Raw genomic sequence first — 25,955 nt, forward strand, 5'->3', positions numbered from 1 at the left:
TAACAGAGGGAGTCGGTTTAATAATAAAGTTAATTTAACAATAAGTTTTTAAAAGTTTAATAGTTTAATAATAACCTTCTTAAGTAAACAACATTCTTTATTTCACAGAAGTGTAACACAAAGACATTTTAAAACAAAAGATAAAGCGTGATATGACGGTGCAATCAGCACACACGATAGTCTGTCAATATGAATATATCCTAAAATTTTAAGCAGACTTAGAATGGTCTGTATGACTTGACCTTCTTGCTGTTGGAAAGCTACTCAAGTGACAGTAAGGGTTGGTTGGAGGTGACAAGTCATCAGTAAGATATTTTTTTCTAAACAAAAATGGGATCCTCTTCCACATGTCATGTTGTTGCTTCCTTTTTCAAGCCACAAAATATCTTTCCAGCAGCCTCACTGATTTTTCAAATATATTATTTAAAATATTTCTTAAGATATGTCAGGGTTTATGGGTGCCTGGGTGGCTTAGTCGGTTAAGTGTCTGTTGATTTCGGCCCCGGTCACGATCTCAGGGTCTTGAGACGGAGCCCTGGGTCAGGCTCCCCTCTCAGCAGGGAGTCTGCTTGGGGATTCTCTCCCTCTCCCTCTGCCCCTACCCTGCTTGTGCACACACAGCCTCCTCCCTCTCTCAAAATAAATAAATATTTAAAAAGAAAGATATGGGGGTGCCTGGGTGACTCGGTTAGTTAAGTGTCCGCCTTCAGGTCATGATCCTGGAGCCCTGGGATTGAGCCCCACATTGGGCTCCCTGCTCAGTGGGGAGTCTGCTTTTCCCCTCTCCCTTTGTCCCTTCCCCTGCTTGTGCTCTCTCTCTTTCTCTAATAAATAAATAAAATCTTTAAAATAAGTAAAAATAAAAAGAAAGATATGGCTGTGTTTCATCACTGTGTATTGGTGTCCAAAGTGGAGTGACTGAGGGATGCCATGTTTTTGCCCACTTTGGGCAGCCTGCTGACTTTAGTGTGGGCATGACCTCTAGGCCAGGGCGGGGCTTCTCGAAGTACCTCCTCCAGGTCACCATTCCTTCGGCATGCTTGGGCACACAAGGATCATAAGGCTGGCCAAATAGGTGTGAAATTCTCTTGGAAGTTCACCAAGCATTTGTTAAAGGAGTATTGAAGGCTCTGAGAAGCCCTGCAGTTAAGAAATGGGCTTGATTTTCTTTAATCCGGTTGCCTTGTCTTTATAAGGACATGGTGCCTGGACAAGTATGCGTCCCAGTCATTGCGTGCAGAACAGCCCTGGAAAACACAATAGGGACTTGGCTACAATGGAAAAAGACTGCTTTTCGGGCGGGGGAGGGGGGTAGGGGTCGGGGATGCTGCCGCTGGAAATATCGAAAGCTGGGGCGTGCTTTCGAAAATGGGAGACAAGGAGAAAAATAGTAGGAGAAGGGGGTGTCTAGATGACATTACTTTGGGAAACGCAGGGAGAAAACACAGGTAGTAACTGCACCGATGGGACACATTATCTTAATGATTATCTTAACTATAATTAAACACAACGTAAATTAAAGCAGACTTTAGGCACTTTCAAACCTTTACTAAAGAAATGCAGGGGATTAGGAGGGAAATGCAAAATAATATTGTCGGTGCTGGCAAGGTTGTGGTAAAACTGACACGCTCAGTTAATCAACGATGCGGTGAAGTCACACAACCAGTTGGGAGGTAACCTGTGGCGAGAACCGCAAAGATAAGTATCTCCTTGACGATTAACCCCACTAGGAGCAATCTATCCTAAGGAAATATTAAATGGAAAGCCTTACACTGAATTACTACCAACAAGAGCAAAATACCGGCGGTCTCTTAGGTTAAAGTTTCAAACGGGAGGTGTGAGGTTAGGTACAAGTGTCCTGTGGGAGGTGACTAAGTACCTATGGAATTAAAACACACTGGATAGGAGTGCGTTGGAGTCTCCGGAGGAATTTTAAAAACACAGATTCCGAGGCTCTCCCCCATTTATGCAAAATCTCAGTCTCTGGCTGAGAGGGCTCTCTCGCTGAGCCACTCCGTTTAGCTCCTCTTCTCTCAACCCCCATCTGCCATTTCTGCTTCCAGTTTAGAGTCCAGAGAAAGGAAATCTCCATGGAGGGCATTCTTTTTTTTTTTTTTTTTAAGATTTTATTTATTTATTCCTGAGAGACACAGAGAGAAAGAGAGAGAGAGGGAGGGAGAGAGGCAGAGACATAGGTAGAGGGAGAAGCAGGCTCCATGCGGGAGTCAGATGCGGGACTCGATCCCGGGACTCCAGGATCACACCCTGGGCTGAAGGTGGGCACCAAACCGCTGAGCCAGCTGGGGATCCCCCCATGGAGGGCATTCTTTTGTGCAAGGTCATAGGTCACTGTCCAGCCTATGAAGCCAGGGGCTCTGGGGTCAATGCCCAGCCCTGATCCAGCCAACGGCAGGCGGTTGACCAGAATAGTACAAAACACAGTCCCCTGTGTCTGCCTGTCTGTCTCTGCTCAGCAGGACCTCTGCACGGGACAATCTGCCTGGACTGCAAAGGCTACCATGAACACATCTGCAGCTCCTGAGGGTGGGGGGAAGGCAGGCGCAGGGAGCTGATTATGTAATTCCAAATTTCCAGTTGATAAGAAATCAGGCTGAGTCCTTGGATTGGGCCACGATAGAAAACCTCAGCAAGGGAGCCTGCCTTTCTGGGCCAAGTGCTCTGACAGAGAGAAACAAATATTCTATAGCCATTTCATAAACAACCACTGAGACAATTAGCACGCGTAACCTCCAGTAGCATGGACTTTTGCCTCCTACAAATTGCAGAGAGGTTGCTTTCGTTCATGTCGGGGTTTTAAAGTAGCACTTTCCCAAATTATTTTAGCAAATTAGCAGTTTGGAACATGACGCCCAGCTTCAGCCATCCTTGCCAACCTCATCCTGCTCAGAGAAAGCCACACTCCGTCTTTTCAAAGCAGATAGCGTAACGTTGCTTCTTGCTGAAGTTTGGCCAGTGGGGTAGGGTTAGCCGAGGAGAGGCTTTGGCCGTGGAGCTGCTAGAGACTGATGAACCAACAAGGAGAAGCTGAATGTGAGGGAAGCAAGAAAACAGAGAAGTCCAGGAGGATTGAAGCTGGTCCCGTGCGAGTGCTCAAGGCCGCATGAGTCACGTGGCCGTGGGCTGCCTGCAGATGCAGACCGCTCCTCTTACTGCAGAAAGTTCTGTTGGGCAGGGCTGTAGAGCAAGCCCTGGTCTCTTCCCACCACCCCATCGCTGAACACTGGTCACACCGGGCCCACCTGCTGGGTACCGATGTCACAAAGCCAGCTTGGCAATCTCTTAATGGGTTAGCATTTGTGCTTGGAAATCCGAAGAGCCAGGGCCACGTGATAAAGGTCATCTGAGTAGGGACACTTGACCCTGTCAAGTCACCGCTCACAGGTTTCTTGGATGGAGAGCTTCCCTGGATTTTCTCTCATTTTGCCAAGAGGGAGGGTCAACTGGGTCCTCCTTTCCTTCTTTCCTAGCAACACAACCATTGCTATAATTTCAACAAGGTGGTGATTGGTTTTTGTGTCCCTATAAAGGGAGAGGAACCTTGAAAGAGGGAAGGAGTTTGGGGTCTGAATGTTATGAAGGAATGGGGGACACCTGGAAAGTTGTAGCTTAAAAATAAACCAAACCTGGAATCGAGTCTCACGTCAGGCTCCCTGCATGGAGCTTGCTTCTTCCTCTGCCTGTGTCTCTGCCTCTCTCTCTCTCTCTCTCTGTGTCTCTTATGAATAAATAAAATCTAAAAAAAAAAAAAAAAGGAAACAAAATTAAAAAAAAATAAATAAACCAAACTTCCCACTCCCACTGGGTCAACTACTACTAAGTACCAGGCTGCCCTGGGAGGTCTTGTGGGGGGATCATGTGAACCCCTGTCCCATCAGGATAAGCCTCAGGAGAGAGTTCCACTCAGCAGAGCTGAGCCCTCACTGGCAGATTACTGGCACATGCCCTAGAGGTGCCTGAGGCCTCACTTTCAGCTGAGTCTCCCCTTATTCGGGTCCCACTTCTGGAGACACAGGCCTAGCGGTTCCACTGCAGGGATGTGGGGCCTGGGACATTGGCTTGCTAGATGCTGCAGGTGCCTGCTTGCTTGCTTGCTTTTTTTTTTTTTTTTTAATTTTATTTATTTGAAAGAGAGAGAGAGAATATGAGCACGGGGAGGACCAGAGGGAGAGGCAGAGAGAGAATCTTCAACCACTCTCCCCACTGAGCTGGGAGCCCCAAGTGGGACTCGATCCCGGGACCCCAAGGTCACAACCTGAACCAAAGTTAGACCCTTAAAGGACTGAGCCACCCAGGTACCCCACTGCAGGGCCCCTTCTGCTTAATAGCTCCAAACCCAACTGCTCCCTCTTTTGCATTCCCAGCCTGCGTGAAACCTCAGAACGTGCTGAGCAGAGACCTTCTGATTGGTCTGGAGCAATCGAGCCAGCCCTGTTACAAAACACACTGATGATATCGACCAAGGTTTCTCATCTGAAAGGTTTGACTTTTTTCCAAGAGAAGCCTTAATAGATTAATTAGATCTTTGCCTCTCAGGGATTTGGCAAATAAACAATGATGCATTTATACCAATAATAGGTATAAAGAACTAGTGTTTTATCATCAAAATTAGCCAACTGGGGTTTAATATGAAGGGCAACAGGGAGTTAAAAAGTATGCATCGTGGGGAGGGTGGACAATGTTAGGCAGGGAGGTGAATTTACTGCATTTTTAACCCCCAGCCCTTCAGGTAAAATGTGGTCGAGGATAAATCTAAAGGCTTTTTATGCTTGGCCTCAAAGTGAGCCCATATTTCTTGCTCTTAAGGAAGCATAATGCTGCCCTGGATGGCCAAACAGACCTTGTTTCTCAGAGTTACAGCCCTCTCTAGCATTTGAATACATTGAAAATATTTATAAAATTCATTTGTTCTTGACATCTTAAGTCTCCAGTAATTTTTTTTTTAAGATTTTATTTATTTATTTGAGCGAGAGAGTGAGCAAGAGAGCAAGCGAGCAGAGGGGCACAGGGGGAGGGAGAGGGACAAGCAGACTCTGTGCCGAGCATAAGCCTGACGCGGGACTGGATCTCACAACCCTGAGATCATGACCTGAGCCAAAAATCAGAGTCGGACCCTCAACCGACTGAGCCACCCAGGCGCCCCCAGGAATGTTTTTTAATAGTAATTTTCCACTATGTGTTACTAGAACTAAGTGGAATGCCAAAATCGTCAGATGAAATTTCTGTGATTGAAAAATAAATTTTGTTTCTTATTACATTTTTATTTCTGATTATTTAAATAATGAAAGAGGGGATCCCTGGGTGGCGCAGCGGTTTGGTGCCTGCCTTTGGCCCAGGGCGCGATCCTGGAGACCCCGGATTGAATCCCACATCGGGCTCCCGGTGCATGGAGCCTGCTTCTCCCTCTGCCTGTGTCTCTGCCTCTCTCTCTCTCTCTCTCTCTATCATAAATGAATAAAAATTAAAATAAATAAATAAATAAATAAAGAAAGAAAGAAAGAAAGAAAGATAGGAAAGAAGAAAGAAAGGAAGAAAAGAAAGAGAGAAAATGCAAGCAGCAAGAGGTCCAGCCCCTACATGGGTTAAACATTCCTTAACATGTGGTAACCAATATGAAAAATCTCCTAAAGTTTGTAGGAAATGAGAGTTTTCTAATGAGAAGGAAATTGTATTACGGTCTTAAGTGCATTTTGCTCTGTGATCCATGAAGGCCCAGCAAAGGACTCTGGGGCCGATTCAGTATGGCCCCACTGTCTCCCCACCACCCCTGGCTCATTGTCTCACTCGCTGTCCTTTGACACATCACCTCCTCAGTGCCTCCAGCCCTTTGCACACAACAGTCCCTGTGCTTGTGGTGTCCCCTTGGCCCAGCCCTATTTTTTGACAGCTTGGCATACTCTTACTTACTGTTTAAAATGCAGACAGTAAGTGGGTGCTTTCAAAGTACGAAGTAGATCCACTAGCAAATATGACATACATAGCAGAGTGAACCTGTTCAGCTGGTTCCAACAGCTTCTCCAGGAAGCCTGGCTTCTCTGAGTCCTCAAGGGCTGAATCCCAGATGGGCCAGCTCCCTCCTCCCCCTGCCCCTTCCCCTGGCCCTCAGGAAAGCACTCCTGGGTTTCTGGGTACCATTCCTGAGCTTAGGCCAAGGTACCTCTGCAGATAGCTGTCAGGGTCTCCAAGGTGGCTGCTTTACCCTCCCTGTGGATTCCCACCCTGGAAATCTCTCTCCACAGGTCTTGCCGGATCCCTGGATGCACATAGAAGGCCTTGGTTCCTGGAGCCCTGCCCTAAGACTGCCTCTCCCTAGAGCCACTTCAGAAGGGGCCACAGACTTCCTGGTTGGCATTATAGCCACTCTTTGGGCCACAGTTAACTGTGGGATCTGGGCTTAACTCTCAACCTTGGATTGGCCTCTCAGTGGAAAGGCCTGAGGGCATGTTAACCCCAGTAAGTCAACATTGCATGAACTGCATTCTAGAACCAGAAATGAGGAAAGTGGTGGCCTACCTAGAGAAGGATTCTCTCCTGTAATTTCATTTTTTTTTTAAAGATTTCATTTATTTATTCATGAGACACACACAGAGAGAGGCAGAGTCACAGGCAGAGGGAGAAGCAGGCTCCATGCAGGGAGCCCGATGTGGGACTCGATCCCAGGACTGCGGGATCATGACCTGAGCTAAAGGCAGATGCTCAATCACTGAGCCCTCCCAGGTGCCCCTGTAACTTCATCTTTTGAGTGACATCGACGAGCCAGAAGGAAAAGGGTATAATCCTTATTGAGCACCTATCTACTCTGTACTGATACAATTTTTTTTTTTTTTTTTTTTTTGCATTTAATCCTCACAACCACCTAACTGATAGGATTGCTTCCCCCAGGCCTGCCTGTCACATTGGCAGGGCCAGTGTAAGTCCACATACCGCATACCACATGCTTCAATGTTTCAAAATTAAAAATCAAGTTAAGAAGTTGCTGAAATAAGTGCTAATCTCCTAAATTGACAAATATTTTCATAATGACCTGGGAGGCCAAGTTCCAATTTAGAATCCATAGCCTCATTAGAGTTCTGAGCTGAAGTGTGGGGAGGTGGGGAGAACCGCCCCTTCTCTTCTCAACCCGGACTCTGTCCTAAGCCACTAGGAGGACACAGCTGTGTGGAAACCAGATGTCTCTGTTCTGCCCACCTCCATCCCCGTCTCCTGCTCCCCAACAGCTGCCCTTGGCTTCCACCGGGCTTCACACAGGCAGCGTAGCATATCCTCATGAGCAGGGATCTGGGGAGCAGCCCCTACAGATCCTAAAAATGGGTACAAGCCATTTGGACAAGGGGATTTGGGGGATCTGGCTCCTTCTGTGTAGTCTAGATGGGGAGCATGGGTTTTAAGCAACAGGTCCTTTTGGTCTTATTAACCGCTCACCCAGCAGGGTGGCATTGAGGCAAAGGAACACCAGACCAGGACCCTATAGACTGAGAGGACCAGAGCAGGGAACCCTCTTGCCTTAGTCTAAAGAGTTTTTCTGACTTTATTAATCTCCTGCCCAAATGAGCGAGTCAACTATATAGCTGGCCAGGAGGGGGCCGATCCCTGGGAGGATGAACCCAGGTGCAAGAGACAAATTCCCTAATCCAAGGGGAACACAAGATCTCATCTCAAGCCATGCAGGGTTGACAAAGCAGCACTCTGTACTCTTGATCACCCGCTGAGCCCCTAGATGAGAAACAGAACTCTGAAGGGTTGAACATTTCATGACTGTCCCGTGGCTAGTAAGTGATGGAGCTTGAACCCAGGAACCCACGCTGATCTAACCCCGGGTCCCTGCTCCTGCTGTGCCCTACACTACAGTGTCTGTGGTTGACGAGAGGAAAGGATGCAGAAAACAGAGGGCAGCATTTTGAGGCTCTGGGATGTGACGAACCTGGGCTTTCCTGCTTGCGAGGCGAACAAAAGTCCAGTCCAAGGGGCTCCTGGATGCTGGTGCCGCTGCCCAGGTAAGCTCCTGTTCTTGTCTTCCCGGCTATCCTACTGCATCTAAAATTCAGCCTCTTCCCCGAGGGTGCATATCTGATGTCCATCCAGCTTCTCGATCTGCTATCTTCCAGTTTTTGCTTTGATGCACTTTGACTTCGTCTCTCAGTCTTCCAAGCCAAGCCTGTTTAGTGAAAAAAGGGTGGCCCCGGATGTGCCAGCTCACAAAGCCTTTCTCAGATGGGGGTAGCTCACAGAGCACAGTGACTCAAGGTATTTTTTTCCCTCATTAATTCCAACTATTAACATTTTAACTTGTTTATAGATCTCTAATTGGCTTTGTCAGTGAAGGCCAGAGTACATTATAAAGCAAGATTTAAAGAAATCAGATACCTAAGTACAGACTAGAAATATGGCCATTAAATTTATATGGCCATCAATCCATTAAAGCCTTGGCCTTCTTTCATTATTCTTTTAAGCTCAATGGTTCTCAATCTGGGCTATGCACTGGGATCACCTTGGTTGCTCCAAGAACCATTGATGAATGGGTCCCACCCCCAGGCATTTTGATATGATTGTTCTGGGAGTGGGAATTTCATTTTTTTATTTAAAAATTTTCCAGGTGATTTTAGGCAGTTAAGATTGAGAACCACAGATTATTATTATTATTATTATTTTATTTATTTATGATAGTCACACACACACACAGAGAGAGAGAGAGAGAGAGAGAGAGAGGCAGAGACATAGGCAGAAGGAGAAGCAGGCTCCATGCACCGGGAGCCCGACGTGGGATTCGATCCCGGGTCTCCAGGATCGCGCCCTGGGCCAAAGGCAGGCGCCAAACCGCTGCGCCACCCAGGGATCCCCACAGATTATTTTTTTAAGGGAAATTCTTACCTGAACCCCATCTGTGTTGCTTTTAGCATTTAAAAGTGTGGGTCCTTGAGCTTGGCTAGATCCACCTTTCCCAAAGCTTCCTATTTCTGCCTACTATAAACATCCACTGTCTTCCTAGGTACCTGCGAGTACTCTAGCACACAGTCAAAACTTCCTATATTTATAGTTTAAGGAAAGGAGGTCTTAGTTTATCGCCTGCACAAATGAGCACATCAAGGCTGGTGACCCAGGAGGGGCCAATCCCTGAGGAGATGGAGTGGCAGGGAAGAGGAGGCAAAGTCCGTGGTCCCAGGGCAACAGACCATGCCATCCTAATCCTCGGGGGATGTCGGGTTGCCACAGCGGTATTCCACATTCCCAGGGCACTTTCTTTCTCTTCTCATCTGCATTTGCCCAGCCACTGTTGGCTGCATGGGTCTGGCAGGCTTTCCTTGTGTTGGACTCTTCTGCTATAAGAACCATCTAGAAAAGGTGGGAGGGGAAAAAAAAAAAAAAGAAAAGGTGGGAGGGATCGCAGAGGATCTAAAGCCTGGGGAGCCCCTGCCTCCACCTCCTCCAAGTCAGGTCAAGAGTCCTAGTCACATGGCTTGCCACCCACTTGTTGGCTGGTGACCCTGAGCCTTGGGCTGAGGACAGTTACCCCCAACAGTCTCTCTAATACAGTCATTACAACTGCAGAGAACTAGTACAACAAGTTCCACAAGATCTGGCCTGGGGCTCTGGGAGCTCACGGGGACTGTGGCTCCCTGGGGCTGGGGTGGGGCCTGCTTCCATAGCCCTCTTCACCGGCTGAGCTTGGCCTTTGTGGTCACCCATTGGTCATCTAAAGATCTAAAGATTATGACCACACTTGTCAAAATTACCAACTGAGCTCTGCTCCTGACCCAAGATGGGACCAGGCCTGAGAAGAAAATGCTCACATTGTTTCCTCATGAGATCAAGCATAGCTTTGCCAGTGGTGAGGGGAAGCCCTCAGATGCCTTTAATATTTCTTCCAGTCTTGGCAGGTTATTTTCATTCTTCACCAGGACACAGAAAACTATTGTTTTTGAGAACTCTCAAGCTCCCTCTAGTGTGTACAATATATTGGGCATTACTTGAGCGTAAAAACTTTGAAGGACCTAAGGAAGTAATTAGAAATTTGAATGAAGACTTACGAATTATAATAACCATTGCCATGCCAGTTATGATAGCAAAAACATAGAAATCACCTAAATAAGGGCAGGGGAAAAATAATCATGCCACATTACGGTATAGAACTTTGAAATATGATTTTTAAGAAAGACTTTAAAAACACAGGGAGGTCGGGGCAAGATGGAGGAGGAGTAGGGTCCCCAAGTCACCTGTCCCCACCAACTTATCTAGATAACTTTCAAATCATCCTGAAAACCTATGAATTCGACCAGAATACATAGCTGGAATGCTACAGAGAGAAGAGTTTGCACTTCTAACAAGTAAAACTAATTTTTAGCCACTCTGCACTGAGTAAAATGACTAGAAAGAACTCACCACAAAAGAAAGAATCAGAAACAGTGCTCTCTGCCACAGAGTTACAGAATTTGGATTACAATTTGATGTCAGAAAGCCAATTCAGAAGCATAATTACAAAGCTACTGGTGACTCTGGAAAAAAGCATAAAGGATTCAAGAGACTTCATGACTGTAGAATTTAGATCTAATCAGGCCGAAATTAAAAATCAATGAAATGAGATGCAATCCAAACTGGAGGACCTAACGACGAGGGTTAATGAGGTAGAAGAAAGAGTGACATAGAAAACAAGTTGATGGCAAGGAAGGAAGCTGAGGAAGAAAGAGAAAAACAATTAAAAGACCATGAGGAAAGGTTAAGGGAAATAAATGACAGCCTCAGAAAGAAAAATCTACATTTAACTGGGGTCCCAGAGGGTGCTGAGAGGGACAGAGGACCATAAAGCATATTTGAACAAATCATAGCTGAGAACTTCCCTAATTTGGGAAGGGAAACAGGCATTCAGATCCAGGAGATAGAGAGGTCCCCCCCCTAAAATCAATAAAAACCATTCGATATTTAATGAAACTTGCAAATTCCAAAGATAAAGAGAAAATCCTTAAAGCAGCAAGAGACAAGAGATCCCTAATTTATATGGGGAGAAATATTAGATTAACAGCAGACCTCTCCACAGAGACCTGGCAGGCCAGAAAGGGCTGGCAGGATATATTAAGGGTCCTAAATGAGAAGAACATGCAGCCAAGAATACTCTATCCAGCAAGGCTCTCATTCAGAATAGAAGGAGAGATAAAGCACTTCCAAGATAGGCAGAAACTGAAAGAATATGTGATCACCAAACCAGCTCTGCAAGAAATATTAAGGGGGACTCTGTAAAAGAGAGAGGACGCCCAAAGAAATAATCCACAAAAAGAGGGACTGAATAGGTATTATGATGACACTAAATTCAAATCTTTCAAAAGTAACTCTGAACGTGAATGGGCTTAATGATCCCATCAAAAGATGCAGGGTTTCAGACTGGATAAAAAAGCAAGACCCATCTATTTGCTGTCTACAAGAGACTCATTTTAGACATAAGGACACCTACAGCCTGAAAATGAAAGGTTGGAGAACCATTTACCATTCAAATGGTCCTGCAGGGGTAGCCATCCTCATATCAGATAAATTAAAGTTTATCCCAAAGACTGTAGTAAGAGATGAAGAGGGACACTATATCATACTTAAAGGATCTATCCAACAAGAAGACCTAGCAATCATGAAAATTTATGCCCCTAATGTGGGAGCTGCCAAGTATATCAATCAATTAATAACCAAAGTAAAGACAATACTTAGATAATACACTAATGCTGGAAGACTTCAACATGGCACTTTCTACAAATCACAGATCTTCTAAGCACAACATCTCCAAAGAAACAAGAGCTTTAAATGTTACACTGGACCAGATGGATTTCAGATATTTACAGAACTTTACATCCAAAAGCAACTGAATACACATTGTTTTCAAGTGCACATGGAACTTTCTCCAGAATAGACCACATACTGGGTCACAGATCAGGTCTCAACCAATAACAAAAGATTGGGATTGTCCCCTGCATGTTTTCAGACCATAATGCTTTGAAACTCGAACTCAATCACAAGAAGAAATTTGGAAGAAACTCAAACACGTGGAGATTAAAGAGCATCCTGCTAAAATATGAAAGGGTCAACCATAAAATTGGAGAAGAATTAAAAAGATTCATGGAAACTAATGAGAATGAAGATACAACCGTTCAAAATCTTTGGGATACAGCAAAAGCAGTCCTGAGAGGGAAATACATCGCAATACAAGCATCCCTCAAAAAACTGGACAAAACTCAAATACACAAGCTAACCTTGCATCTAAAGGAACTGGAGAAAGAACAGCAAATAAAACCTACACCCAGCAGAAGAAGAGAGTTAATAAAGATTCGAGCAGAACTCAAATGAAATAGAGACCAGAAGAACTGTGGAATAGATCAACAAAACCAGGAGTTGGTTCTTTGAAAGAATTAATAAGAAAGATAAACCATTAGCCAGCCTTATTAAAAACAAAAAAGACTCATTAGTAAAATCATGAATGGAAAAGGAGAGATCACCACCAATACCAAGGAAATACAAACGATTTTAAAAACCTATTATGAGCAGCTATACACCAATAAATTAGGAAATCTAGAAGAAATGGATGCATTTCTGGAAAACCACAAACTACCAAAACTGGAACAGGAAGAAACAGAAAACCTGAACAGCCAGGGAGGAAATTGAAGCAGTCATCAAAAACCTTCCAAGACACAAAAGTCCAGGGCCAGAAGGCTTCCCAGGGGAATTCTATCAAACATTTAAAGAAGAAACAATACCTATTCTACTAAAGCTGTTCCGAAAGATAGAAAGAGCTGGAATACTTCCAAACTTGTTTTATGAGGCATCACCTTAATTCCAAAACCAGACAAAGACCCCACGAAAAAGGAGAATTATAGACTAATATCCCTGATGAACATGGATGCAAAAATTCTCAAGATACTAGCCAATAGGATCCAACAGTATATTAAGATGATTATTCACCATGACCAAGTGGGATTTATCCCCAGTATGCAAGGCTGGTTCAACACTCGTAAAGCAATCAACATGATAGATCATATCACAAGAGAAAAAACAAGAACCATTTGATCCTCTCAGTTGATGCAGAGAAAGTGTTTGACAAAATACAGCATCCATTCCTGATCAAAATTCTTCAGAGTGTAGGGATAGAGGGAACATTCCTCAGCATCTTAAAAACCATTTATGAAAAGCCCACAGCAAATATCATTCTCAATGGGGAAACACTGGGAGCCTTTCCCCTAAGATCAGGAGCACGACAGGGATGTCCACTCTCACCACTGCTATTCAACATAGTACTAGAAGTCCTAGCCTCAGCAATCAGGCAACAAAAAGAAATAAAACGCATTCAAATTGGCAAAGAAGAAGTCAAACTCTCCCTCTTTGCAGATGACATGATACTCTACATAGAAAACCCAAACGACTCCACCCCAAGATTGCGAGAACTCATACAGCAATTCGGCAGTGCAGCAGGATACAAAATCAATGCCCAGAAATCAGTGGCATTTCTATACACTAACAATGAGACTGAAGAAAGAGAAATTAAGGAATCAATCCCATTTATAATTGCACCCAAAAGCATAAGATACCTAGGAATAAACCTAACCAAAGAGGGAAGGGATCTATACCCTAAAAACTACAGAACACTTCTGAAAGAAATTGAGGAAGACACAAAGAGATGGAAAAATATTCCATGCTCATGGATTGGCAGAATTAATTTTGTGAAAATGTCAATGCTACCCAGGGCAATTTACACGTTTAATACAATCCCTATCAAAATACCATGGACTTTCTTCAGAGAGTTGGAACAAATCATCTTAAGATTTGTGTGGAATCAGAAAAGACCCCGAATAGCCAGGGGAAAATTATAAAAGAAAACCAGAGCCAGGGGCATCACAATGCCAGATTTCAGGTTGTACTACAAAGCTGTGGTCATCAAGACAGTGTGGTACTGGCACAAAAACAGACACATAGATCAGTGGAACAGAACAGAGAACCCAGAAGTGGACCCTCAACTCTATGGTCAACTAATATTCGACAAAGGAGGAAAGACTATCCACTGAAAAAGGACAGTCTCTTTAATAATTTGTGCTGGGAAAATTGGACATCCACGTGCAGAAGAATGAAACTGAACCATTCTCTTACACTGACACAAAGATAAACTCAAAATGATGAAAGATCTAAATTTGAGACAAGATTCCATCAAAATCCTAGAGGAGGATCTATGAAGGCAAGGGAAACAAAAGCAAAAATGAGTTATTGGGATTTAATCAAGATAAAAAGCTTCTGCACAGCATAAGAAATAGTCAACAAAACTAAAAGACAACCTACAGAATGGGAGAAGATATTTGCAAATGACCTATCAGATAAAGGGCTAGTTTCCAAGATCTATAAAGAACTTATTAAACTCAACACCAAAGAAACAAACAATCCAATCATGAAATGGGCAAAAGACATGAACAGAAATCTCACAGTGGAAGACATAGACATGGCCAACAAGCACATGAGAAAATGCTCTGCATCACTGGCCATCAGGGAAATACAAATCAAAACCACAATGAGATACCACCTCACACCAGTGAGAATGGGGAAAATTAACAAGGCAGGAAACCACAAATGTTGGAGGGGATGTGGAGAAAGGGGAACCCTCTTGCAATGTTGGTGGGAATGTGAACTGGTGCAGCCACTCTGGAAAACTGTGTGGAGGTTCCTCAAAGAGTTAAAAATAGACCTGCCCTACGATCCAGCAATTGCACTGCTGGGGATTTACCCCAAAGATACAGATGCAGTGAAACAGCAGGACACCTGCACCCCGATGTTTCTAGCAGCAATGGCCACAATAGCCAAACTGTGGAAGGAGCCTCGGTGTCCATCGAAAGATGAATGGATAAAGAAGATGTGGTCTCTGTATACAATGGAATATTCCTCAGCCATTAGAGATGACAAATACCCACCATTTGCTTCAACGTGGATGGAACTGGAGGGTATTATGCTGAGTGAGGTAAGTCAATCAGAGAAGGACAAACATTATATGGTCTCATTCATTGGGGAATATAAAAAATAGTGAAAGGGAATAAAGGGGAAAGGAGAGAAAATGAGTGGGAAATATCAGAGAGGGAGACAGAACAGGAGAGACTCCTAACTCTGGGAAAATAACGGGTGGTAGAAAGGGAGGTGGGCGGGGGATTGGGGTGATTGGGTGACAGGCACTGAGGGGGGTACTTGACGGATGAGCACTTGGTGTTATGCTATATGTTGGCAAATCGAACTCCAATAAAAAATATACAAAAAAATAAAAATGACTTGTAAAAAAAAAGACACAGGGAAATGTTCGTGATGCAAGGGTGTTAATGAAATTATATATACACTGAGATACAAATAGTGTAAAAAAACATAAGTAAGATGGGGAGGTACAAATAGGGGGAATGCAGAGGATTTTTAGGAAAGTGAAAAATATTCTGTACACTATTATATTGATGGGTACAGGCCATTATACATTTGTCCAAACCCATAGAATGTACAACACGAAGAGTAAACCCTCATGTAAACTATGAACTTAGGTGTTTATGATGTGTCAATGTGGGTTCATCAAATGGTAACGAATGTACCTCTGGGGGGGATGTTGATGATGGGGGGACCGGGGTATATGGGAAATCTTTGTACCTTCCTCTCCATTTTGCTGTGAATCTAAAATTGCTCTAAAACAAGGAAAGTATTGGGGCAGCTGGCGGCTCAGTTGGTAGAGCCTGCAGCTCTTGATCTTGGGGTTGTGAGTCTGAGCCCCATGTTGGATGTAGAGATCGCTTAAAAATAAGATCTTTAAGAAAAAAAAAGTATTTTTAAAAGTTCTGGAAGAAGATAAAGGTGATGCTTATACAACATTGTGAATGTATTTAGTGCCACTGAATCATATACTTAAAAAAATTGTTAAAATGGTGGGGCACGTGGGTGGCTCAGTGGTTTAGCGTATGTCTTTGGCTCACTCAGGTCATGATCCCAGCGTCCTGGGATCGAGTCCCACATCGGGCTCCCTGCAGGGAGCCTGCTTCTCCCTCTGCCTGGGTCTCTGCCTCTCTCTGTGTGTCTCTCATGAATAAATAAATAAAATCTTTAAAAACTTGTTAACATGGTAAATTTTATGTTGTTTATATTTCACCACAATTAAGAAGAAAACCCGTGTAACGTGTGCTCAGAAAAATCTTGGAAAGAAATCCTCCAAAAATGTTAGATATCTTTAGGAGTAGCATTATGGATGATGTTTATTTTTCTTCTTCAATCTCTGTCTGAAGGGCCCACACTATGCATGTAAAAATGTAATCAGGATATGGAATCTGTAATCTGGAAAAAGTTATTCTATCAGGGTCTCAGTAAGAAACAGATACACTCATATCAGAATAGTTGGGGGAAGGTTCCCTGATAAAGGGGTTAGCTACAAAGGTACAAGGGAACCCCAAGGGATGCTGTGAGACCTGAGGTACAGGAACAGTGAAGCTGGGGCACCTGGTGGCTCAGGGGCAGAGCTCTGCCTGAGCCTTTGGCTCAGGGTGTGATCCCAGGGTTCTGGAATCGAGTCCTGCATCAGGATCCTCACAGGGAGCCTGCTTCTCCCTCTGCCTGTGTCTCTGCCTCTATGTCTCTCATGAATAATAAATAAAAAATTTTAAAAACCTTAAAAAAAAGAAGAAACAGTAGAGCTGGTACCATCTCTAGGCTGAAAAGAAGGGGCAAAAAAGGAGTTAACAGAGAGCAGGAACCTTCAGTTGGGGCAAAAGCCCACTAAAGAGTCACGCACCTCCCTCCTGAGCTCCTGCTAGAGATCCCCGCTAGACAGGGCCCGCTCCTGGAGGCCAGGGCCCGCTCCTGGAGGCCAGGGCCCTAGACCGCAGCGCATACTGGTTGGCATTATGAAGCTCAGAGCAGAAAGGTAGAGTGACCGGAGGGGCACGTTGAAGACAGACAGTAGTAGAGTTTTTAATAGGAATGTTGAATTTTTGGAAAGGACAGATGCTCCTCTGTCCCCTAGGAAGCTTCTGACTTGCGTTGTTTTCAGAGTTTCATGACCAGAGCAACAGAAGCAGTCAATGTTTAAAGAAGTCTTTCTCCTTTGCTGTGCATAAATTCTTGGGCCCTTTCCCAGAAAAGACTTTCCAGAATAATTGTCCTAGAAAGCTGCACATAGACTGCCTGTCTCTGAATTGCCACACATTGGCGTTAATTCACAGTTCCCATCACCTACCCGCAATGACGACGGCTAGTCACAAAAAAGCCCTTGGCGTGGAGTTAGAAGATTCTAGGCTCAATTTCCAGCTCTAGAAGGTTCTCTCCGGTTACTAGTGTTTACTTGAGGTGTTAAAACATCAGGTGGAATGACTCATTCACTCGTAAGTTGCCTAACACACATTTAACACACTTGTCCCAGGCTCTGTAGGGGCGGGTGCTAGAGCGATACAACAAACACTTACTAATGACCTCAAATGGATCACGTTCTAATGAAAGAGATCGGTAACACAGAGCTATAATTTAATGGATGGAATAGTGTAATTAATGGTAGCTGCTGCATCAAACAAACTTGCCAAGAATAGTGGCCGATCATGAAACAAAGCCAGGTTTTTTTGTGTTTTTTTGCCCATGCAAAGTCCAATGCCGGTTAAGAAGCCCCCTTCCGTCTCATAGCCACACCATATAGGACACATTACGGTCGCAGTCGGATAAGGAGAGGTGAAGGGGTACCTTGGCTCTTAACTGCCTTCGCCCAGAAATAACACACATCACTTCTGTCCATAGCTCACTGTCTAGACCTGGGTCACCTGACCACCCCTAAATTACCATCTGTGGAGGTTGGGAAATGCAGGGGAGCTCACAGACACCTCGTGGGTGGGTCTTTGTCCCCGCGGGTAATGCGACGATACCAGTGAGCAAGGAATCATGTATTAACCAGGATTCTTTGGATTCAAGTAACAGAAACCGGCTTGAGTTAGCATAAACAAAAAGGGAAGTTTATTATAAGAGTTTTAAGGATTTGGGGTGGTCCTCAAGAACCAAATGGCAGAAATGCAACTGAACGTCAGGCAGGGATTAGAATCAGGAGATGCAGAGCCACTGCAAGATTTCCCTTGCTCTGGTACCATTTTGTGAAGAGAAAAGGGAGTAAGCTGGCTGTTCGCTTCATGGACAATCCATTAGGTAGGTGCGCTTTGCAGGGAGCTCGGGCATTCCTGATGGTGGATATTTAATCCACGTTAGGGAGAGAGAGAGAGAAAGGCATTCCAAAGGAGATGATGTCTGCCCAGTTGTTTTTTGTCATTTTAATATGTATTTTTATCGTGGTAAAATTGCCCTGAATTTTGAAGGCTAAGAAGGCATTTGTTGGGTGAAGACAAAGAGCAAGGTCTTTCCAGGCAGCAGATGCAAAGAAATGGACACACAAAAGAGCTTGGAATATATGGGAAAGTACAAGCTTATGGCTAGAGTTTAGGGTAAAGTGACAGCACTACTAAGTTGACTCCCAATATATGGTCACCCTTCTTTTTCCTTGCTGATAAGGATCCTTGATTTTAGATCCTAGAGGCATCTGTAGTACCATTTCCAAGGTGATCATGACAAGGAGATCTAGGCCAATTATGACCATTTTGTTCCTCACTTTTTAGATCCCTTTGGAGCTAGTGATGGCCATGTGATTGTTCTCCTGGCCAGTGAGATCTCAGCAGACTTCAGCTAAAGAAAGGGTGCTTCTGGAAAAGTCTTTTATTGCCATGATAAAAGAAAAGAGATGCAGCAGGGATGGCTCCTTGTCTTTTTTTCCTCTTTCCTGCTTTATGTGATGAAGCATTGACTGGAACCATGGCAGCTATCTTGAGTAATGAAGCAAGAAACGTGAGGATAAAGACGTCATGCCAGTAATAGCACAGAGAAAAAAGAAGGAGCCAGTGTCTCTGACAGCATCGTTGAGAGGCCAAACCATTGCCATCTATTTCTCACCTCTAGATTTTTGGTTGTGTGAGAAAAATAAACCCTCATCTGTTTAAGCTCTGTATTTCAGGTACTTGTGGATCACATCATGTCTCTAAATCGCTGATTCCCATCACATACATGTTTTGCAAATACTTTCTCCCAGTCTCTGGTTTGTCTTTGGTTTTCTTAACAATATCTTCCGAAGATCAAAAGCTTACATTCTGACGAAGTCCATTTTATCAATTTTTTTTTTTAAAGTTTGTGTTCTTTGCCTACACCCAAGGTCACAAGCATTTTTCTCTGTTTCTTTTTCCTAGGAGATAAGTTATAGTTTTAGCTTTTATATTTAGAACTGTGAATGCTTTTTTTTTTTTTTTAAAGATTTTATTTATTTATTCATGATAGTCACACAGAGAGAGACAGAGAGGCAGACACTGGCAGAGGGAGAAGCAGGCTCCATGCAGGGAGCCCGACATGGGACTCGATCCCGGGTCTCCAGGATCGCGTCCCGGGCTAAAGGCAGGCGCCAAACCGCTGCGCCACCCAGGGATCCCTGTGAATGCTTTTGAGTTAATTTCTTATGTGGTTTGATATATGGGTCAAAGTTAAATTTTTCCATATGGATACCCAGTTGTTCCAGCACCGCTCGTTGAAAAGTCTATCCTTTCTCCATTTAAAATGCCTTGGCTTCTTTGTCTAATCAATTGACCACATTAGAATGGGGCTATTTCTAAAATCTCTATTTTTTCCATTGATTTTTGTGTCTACCTTTATGCTAGGGTCTCAGTGACTTGATTATAGTACATTAGAGTGTATTATACATGCAGTTGATTTCTTAATTTTATTTTCCAATTGCTCGTCTCAGTATAGTAATGCAATTAGGTTTTGTATCTTGGCCTTGACTCCTTTAATCTTGATGGATTCACTTATTATTCTTTTTTTTTTTTTTCACTTATTATTCTATAGCTTTTTTTCTTCTTTTGTATATTCCTTAGGATGTTCTGTGCACACTTTCATGATGCCCACAGACACAATTTTTCCTGTATGTAACCTGCTGTTATCCTTGTCACTGTCAGGATTTATTCCTTATCACTGGCTTTAGTTGACTTTAATGTAGCTCAGCATAGCCTTCTTCATGTTCATCCTGTTTAATGTCCACTGAGTATCTTAAATCTTGAAATTTATGCTTTTAACCAAATTTGGAGAAATTTCAGCCATTATTTTTTCAAATATTTTCTCTGCTCCACTTCCTTCTCTCCTGTCCTGGCACTCCAATTATATATGACAGACCACTTGATAGTATCTAACAAGCCCTGAGTCTCTTCTTTATTTTTAAAGATTCTATTTATTATTTATTTGACAAAGAGAGAGTGCACAAGTGGGCAGAGCCACAGGAAGTGGGAGAGGGAGAAACAGGTTTCCCGGTGAGCAGGGAGCCTGATGTGGATCCCTGGACCCTGAGATCATGACCTGAGCTGAAGGCAGATGTTTAATTGACTGAGCCACCCAGGCGCTCCCTGAGTCTCTTCTTAAAAAAACAAAAAAACAAAACCAAACCCACACAACCTCTTTTTCTCTGTGTTCTTCATATTATATAACTTTTGTTGCTCTACGTTCAAGTTCACTTACTCTTCCCTCTGTTATTTTCACTTGGCTTTTAAATCTATCCATTACATTAAAAAAAAATTAAAATAGTGTGTGTTTAATTTCTAGAATGTCCATTTCATTGAAAAAATCATTTTGATTTTTCTTTCCCTATTGAGATTTTCTAGCTTTTCATCCATCAGAAGTATATTTTCTTTTATTCCATTGTGAATAGTTGTAACAGCCATTGAAAAATCCTCATCTTCTAGTTCTAACATCTGGATTATCTTGGGGCTGTTTCCAGTTACTTTTGTCTTGAGAATGTGTTCCATTTTCCTTGTTCATTACACACTGGGTTATTTTACATTGTAAATTGGACATTATGAAAATGGGAAGTCATGTTGTACGATTTCCCTGCCCCAGAATCTGCCTGATTTCTGGTCCCCCTTCTAGTGATTTCAGGGAGCTGTTCATTGCATCATGCCCAGATTTTATAGCTGTGGTCTGTAGGATTATTCATCTAGCAAGATCTTATTTAATCAGATTTTTAATTCATTTCGCCCTGACAGATCTCACCTCAAGGACAAGCTCTACGGTTTTCATGTTCTGCCACTTGGCTTCTCCAATGCTCCTGGGAAGGATGGTTTACACATGTGCAGCCCAGAAGGGTGGGGGAGTGTGGGCCTTCTGGGGCAGCCATCATATAGTGGGGGATGGGAGTCAATGGATAAATACTTCTCCATGTTGATTTTAGAGTAGATAATTCCTGTGTACTCCTCAGGGGGGGCCATAGCAAGACTGAGGTCCAATGGCCCCAGTGGTGACTAACATAATATACTCTTCAACTGTCTTTTCCCACTTTCCCTGTTTCACTTTGTCTGGTACCTCTCACTTTTGGGGTCAACTCCCAAATAAACTATCTGCACTCAAGTTCTTGTTTCCCTTTCTGGAGGGATCCCAGGCTAATGCTCAGTTGTCAATCACGTTACTCCTCCTGTAGCCCAGAGCAACAGTATCTGATACAGATTCATATCAGAAGAAGATGAAGTACAAGAGCTAGGTGGGATTCTGGTTTTAAAGGCTTGCAATGCCATCTAAGAAGTTTGGATTCTATTTGGTCCAGAAGAAAGAGCCGAAGGATACTTGCTATGAAATGGACGTGATCCAACTATTTACAGTCTCTTATTGTCCCAAGATCTGAAGACTCTCTGACTTGCTATCTCTGAATTTCAGTTTCTCTCATTAATACATTGAGAAGAGTAGCACTTTCCTGTCTATTTTGCACAGTTGTTACAAAGACCAAATTAGATAATGCATATTCCACAAGGAGCTAAATGAAAGTAGGGTGTTACTACTATTACTTCGATCTGGTGTTATATGTTAGTGTGGGAAATAAACATTGCAATATTAAAAAAAAAAACAACAACCCATATTTACCTAATAGAATTTCCAACTGGGGCAAAAGTAAATTTTGAGGGACTGTGCAATCCAAATATAATTTTAGGTTGTATCTACAAGACAACAGAATAATAAGCAAACTCTAATATACCTGTAAGGAATTGTGGATTCTACAACCAGGGGCTTAAACAGATAGCGGTGGGCCTTCTAAGACTGGCATGGCAACTCTCTGATGTCCCAGACTTCTATCGTTCTGCTGCCAACTTGAGAGCATGGCTTCTATCTTCCAAGTCCCAAGATGGTTATTGCAGCTTCAGGTCTCGTGTCGACTTTCAGGCAGGAGGAAGGGAGTGGGAATGGACAAGTGTGAGTCTTCAAGTTGAGTCAATGCTTTTGCTCCAAAAACTTTCTCAAAGTCTCAGCTAAGGATTTCTGTTTGTGTCACACTGGCCACCCTTTAAACAACGAATGCTGGGAAATATAGCCTTTTAGCTGATAACAAGTCATCCCCAAATAAAATTAAGGTTCCCTCAGTAAGAGAAAAGAAGAGAATGGGTACTGGGCGGGCAGTTACCTGTCTTGGTCATAGATGGTGTCTCAGAAAGAGCCCTGGGGGCAGCCCGGGTGGCTCAGCGGTTTAGTGCCACCTTCGGCCCAGGGCGCGTTCCTGGAGACCCGGGATCAAGTCCCATGTCAGGCTCCCTGCATGGAGCCTGCTTCTCCCTCTGCCCGTGTCTCTGCCTCTCTCTCTCTCTCTCTCTCTCTCTCTCTCTCTCTGTGTGTGTCTCTCATGGATAAATAAATACAATCTTAAAAAAGAAAGAAGGAAAGAGGCTTGGGTCAAATCCTGTATTCAAATGCTACTTTTGCTCTTATTTGTTGGCTGACAGGGCACATTGCTTTTTGAGATTCGATTTCTGCTTCTGTAAGATGCTGTTAACAACTTGTACTTTGGAAAGATTTGCACCATACAGAATCATTTCGGGGATTCTGCGAGTATTCCATGTAATGTGCCCAGAACGACGCCTGGCACAGGAGAGATGCTCAATGTTTCTGTTGACTCTAACAATACTCTGCGCCAGGTGCTAGGCTAGAAGTGAAAAAACACAACAGCACATAATCTCTGCCCTCCAGGAATTCTAAGTGCGTGTGTGTGTGCGTACGTGTGTGTGAAGACGTGTCACACTGTGCCATGCTACTCCACGCAGATTCTTTCTTCAGTGTCCCTGCTCCTGTACCCCAGTCGCTGGGAAGAGTTGCTGCTGATGGCTCCCAGCTGTGCACTTCAGGGGACATTGCCTTCAGCTGCTGGGGACCACCTGCCCCCCATTAGGCACCCTCCTATGGGGTGGTCCATGGCCAAGGACTGGCTGATGCACGGATCAAAAGCCCAGCCCCTTTGTCTTGATTTTGGGACAACTCTCAAGGGCCATCCTGGCTCTGGAATTCCCTGGAGGATCAACTGAGGCTCAGTGGCAGCTGCATTTCATTGTTTTTCCCTCAACGCAGTCCTTCTTCCTTCACTTCTCCCTGGCCTACCTCCCGGAAGCTTCTCCAATACCTCTTGGGCACACAGCCTGCCTCAGAGCCCGTTTCCTGGAAACCCGACTGTGCTACATGACAAGGTACCCACAAGAGATTTCTCAGGTGTCTTCATTACAGGGGCCGGGCCTCGAGCTGGAGAGGCATGAGCCACCTGCTCTGGTCTCTCTCACCACCCCTCGCAGCTCCTGCGCACTGCCGCTTCCGAGAGCCAGGCTGGCCCGTGACCTCTGGTAGTCCTGGTGCCATCTCAGAACTTCTTTTACTTGACCTCCCACCGCTAACTCCCTCATTCTCTGGGCATTTCTGTACGAGTCCCTGCAAGAAAGCACCAGCTAGGCTCGGCCCACCTTTGCAGGTCAAGCACCCCACAGGCTGTCGGGGGGCCTCTAGATTGGCTGGTTGAGGGGTCATGCACTCACCACTGGTCAATCAACTGTGGTTGGGGGGAGCAGGGGGTGCAGAAGGGACCGTGGCCCAGGGCCTCCCCCTGAGCAGGGCTCAGCGGGGAAGGTAGGTGTCGTGGGAAAGGTGTCCAGTATATTATAAAGGGTGCTCCCGGAGCAAGTGAGGCCCCTGAGAGCCCGGGAAAGGGTGACAGCACCGTGCCAGGCAAAGCAAGAAGGCGGGGCTGCTGCCCCTGTGTTCTCGGCTAAGGAGAAAACCGGCTTGATCTGGAATGAAGGGGTGAGGGTGGCAGAGGGAAGAGCAGGTGTGTGTGGAATGAAGCCACGTGGGCTGGCATGGCCCATCTCAAGGGCAGTTGAACTGCAGATAGGGGACAACGGGGACGGAGGCAGAGGGGGGACCCAGGGCCACTGCAGGAGCGAGCTGGAGCCAGCGGGCAGTCGGATGTCCCTGGGACGGATGCGGTTCCCTGTTGTCACATACAGAACGCCTTGTGCCCCGGGGGGCCCCCGCTGGCCCGGGGAGCAGGTGATCGCAGTCCATGCGCCACCACTTTGCGTGTTTTCTTCCCCTGCCCGAGCTCACAGCAGCAGCCTCCTGCTCTGCAAGATCCCCGCCGTGGAGGTTTCTCCGCTGACACATCCCCACGTCCCAGGATGCTTGCGGCCCCATTTATACATTGCTTTGATCCTCTTACAGACTAGGAGAGAGGGTGATAGGTGTCATCTGCTCTTCCAGGCACAGTCTGTCGAGGTGGCCACCTGCCTCACGTGGCTGTTTGCATTTAATTCCTAACGGTCTGCCCCTCAGGAGCGCTCACATTCCAAGTGCTCAGCAGCCCCATGTGTCAGTGGCCTGGATGGTAGAGACAGAGCACATGTTCATCATCCTGCCCAGTGCTCCTGGGTGGTGCTGCCCTTGGCTGGGAACTTGAGCGTGTGTCTGTCCAGCTCCTTGCGGCAGGCCTCGACCTCACAGCAGGGCCAAGGACCTGGCATGTCATCAGTGAACCATTGTGGGACAACTGAGTTGACTGACAGTCTCCACTGACAAGGGGGGAAAGAAGATTCGGAGAGATGCTACTTTCAGGGGTGGTGGAGCAGATATGCGACCGAGCAGGGACTCCGGCCCATCCTTCCCCGGCCAGCACACTGCTTGTTCAGTCTCTCCCTGCCCCTGCTTTATTGGCCCCCAGGCTCTGACAGGAGAAGGTGGGTCCTCCGTTGTCACCCCAGCAACCTCCCACCACCTGATTGGAAAACCACTTCTAAAAAAATGGCTTATGATGTTTTCCCCTAAGGTGAAGGGAATAGAGAATGTGGCAAATACAGGCAAGGAGAAAGAAAAGTTACTCATACCTGTTAACGCAAAAACTGGCTCAGTTAACATTTTGGTACATGTCCTCCAAATGTCTTTTCAGTACTGTTAAAAAACAAAATTCAAAGCAGTAAATTTACACATCTAGGGCGCCTGGAAGCGTCTGATTCCTGGTTTTGGCTCAGGTCTTGATCTCGGGCTGAGATCACAGCCTGAGGTTGGTCTCCACACTCAGTGTGGAATCTGCTTGGGATTCTTCTCCCTCTCCCTCTGCTCCTCCTGCTTGTGCTCTCTCTCTAAAATAAATAAATAAATCTTTTTAAAAAGCTGGCTTTATTAAATGACCCATGAATTGGACAGCATCCCATCTAGCAAGTAGAGAGATGCTCCGAGGAGTTGCACAAAACGGAAGGTTTTTATAGGAAGGAGGCTGGGCCAAGTAAGTTATTAGCAAGGGAACAGGATTGTATCCAGGGAAGGTCACTTGCCTTTAGGGGGAAGAGCAGAGGGTCCTCTCATGCAGATGACCTCATCTTCATTTAGGGGAAAGAGAGAGCTCCTGTGGCTGGTCCCCTCATTGGTGCTGATCAGAAAATTTCTGACTGGCTGGTTCAGACTCACCCCCTGGGGAATGTTGAAACTGCAATTAGATTAGATATTAAGCCCCCGGTTTGGGGATTTGGTCTAAATGATGCCATTTGGGGCACGTGGTTTTAACAATATAGAGGTGTATTGTTAAAAAGAGGTTTTCCACGAGTCTATGTCATTTGCTT

At 44.9% G+C, this 25,955-nt stretch overlaps 1 long non-coding RNA gene across 2 annotated transcripts; it reads right to left on the reverse strand.

Annotated features, from left to right (window-relative positions):
* Positions 1 to 25,289, reverse strand: LOC144322635 (uncharacterized). 2 transcript variants are annotated; one of them, XR_013388292.1, is made up of 4 exons: positions 25,224 to 25,289; positions 8,887 to 9,348; positions 7,940 to 8,173; positions 1 to 3,754 (listed from the first exon to the last, which is right to left on the reverse strand). It is a non-coding gene; the product is annotated as an uncharacterized LOC144322635 (long non-coding RNA). The 2 variants fall into 2 exon arrangements; XR_013388291.1 differs by having other exon boundaries at positions 7,940 to 9,348.
* Positions 25,290 to 25,955: the final 666 nt, after the last annotated feature.

Source organism: Canis aureus, chromosome 10 (assembly GCF_053574225.1).
Source record: "Canis aureus isolate CA01 chromosome 10, VMU_Caureus_v.1.0, whole genome shotgun sequence".
Classification (NCBI taxonomy): domain Eukaryota; kingdom Metazoa; phylum Chordata; class Mammalia; order Carnivora; family Canidae; genus Canis; species Canis aureus.